A 1,495-nucleotide genomic window follows, 5' to 3' on the forward strand; every position below is an offset into this window, starting at 1 on the left:
CTTTCAGGCTGAATACAGAAGTGATTCCATGGAAATAACTCAGGGAGGCTCCTTTATTTACCATCGTATCCCCGGTATTTTTAGGCTGATCCGGAGTGAAGTGAAGGCTGCAAACTTTGTGTTGTGCGGCGTTAGCTTTAACTGGTAGCGGCATCTTCTTAATTCAGGATCGCTTGGAAATTAATTAAAACTTAAAGTCCATATTAGGAAGACAACAATGTTCATAGTATTGCTTTTATTTGCATCTGAAATACGGCTTAGTCTTTTCTAGCAGTCATGGTAACTCAAAGCGGAAACAAGTGAGCCGCATTAGCTCCTGGAGATGTGACATCAACGCCGTAGGTGCAAAGAGCCCATTAGAGCCACTTTAAGATGGCAGCACTATATTAATATCGGGCCCACTCTGACTAGCAGTTAGCATTAGCCTCTGCGGCTGCRGCTCTGCTGCAGCGGCAACCAGAAGCTCCAGTCTGCTATTGTTTGGGGTTAAAGGTCAGGTTACTGCTGTTGCCATGGATACGAGAGAAACTTGTTTTAATAAATAAACATTTCAGTCTCCTCAAACGGCGGAGCAAAACGGTTAAGAAATGTTCTGTACTGACATCAACAGGAGATTGATGTTCAGAAACCATGGCAACCGATTTAACAAACATCATCATCATCATCATCGTATGCAGTTAGATAAATCTGCATTTCCCCCAAAGGGAAGCTAAATTTCTCTGTAGATGGTGATCCTGTGGGCCGATTTGCTCTCCAGTAGCAGTCAGCATTCCAACTCATCTGCAGAGGCTTCTGACTGAAGACTGCTGCTGTATGATGGTCTTATGATGAGCTAACCTGCCTCCCTGGTCGTATGATTACAGAGACGTTAGAGAACAGGCTGGGATAAAACTTATCTGCATCCAAAGTCTCATGTTCAACTCCTCTGGATTTGGGGTCAAAGTTCAGGTATTATTTTATATTTTGATCTGACTCRTTAGCAGAGTCTGGCAGCTTCTTGTGAATGAATTACTTTAAAAAGTTTGCCGAGTTCAAAAAGCAGCTATAACGAGTTAGGAAAGTGACARTGACAATAATTATTGATTTTAAAACGCGCTGAGAATTAAGARGTGTTTAAATTCAGASATTTCTAAATGGGGTTCAGTGTGACGCTTCTAGGATTATTCCAAAGAAGCGTCACATTTCTTTGGAATCATCGCAGTTTCGCCAGACCTTACCATGATACGGAGAGACTCCTTTGTTGACAAACTGCAGAAACTCCTTGGCTGCTGCCTGCACTGCTTCTTTCTTCATGATTAAAGTCTGAAAAACACCCAATAAAGAGCAATAAAAGTAAAAATCAAAGCKGCAATCGATTATCRCATCCGAGTCACGAGCCTCAACTTCGGGGAGAAGAAACAGCTTGCAAAACTTACTTTTTAGGGGTAAAATATACAAACTTCCACCTGCAGGACACAACCAGTAAATATAAAGTGGATTAAAACGCTAAAAAAAA

The 1,495-nt window shown here is 41.5% G+C and overlaps 1 long non-coding RNA gene across 1 annotated transcript; it reads right to left on the reverse strand.

Moving 5' to 3' along the window:
• Positions 1-238: 238 nt before the first annotated feature.
• On the reverse strand, positions 239-1,495 carry LOC108166110 (uncharacterized). The gene is made up of 2 exons (XR_001776392.1): positions 1,416-1,495; positions 239-1,302 (listed from the first exon to the last, which is right to left on the reverse strand). It is a non-coding gene; the product is annotated as an uncharacterized LOC108166110 (long non-coding RNA).

Source organism: Poecilia reticulata, unplaced genomic scaffold (assembly GCF_000633615.1).
Source record: "Poecilia reticulata strain Guanapo unplaced genomic scaffold, Guppy_female_1.0+MT scaffold_2245, whole genome shotgun sequence".
NCBI classification, from domain to species: Eukaryota; Metazoa; Chordata; class Actinopteri; order Cyprinodontiformes; family Poeciliidae; genus Poecilia; species Poecilia reticulata.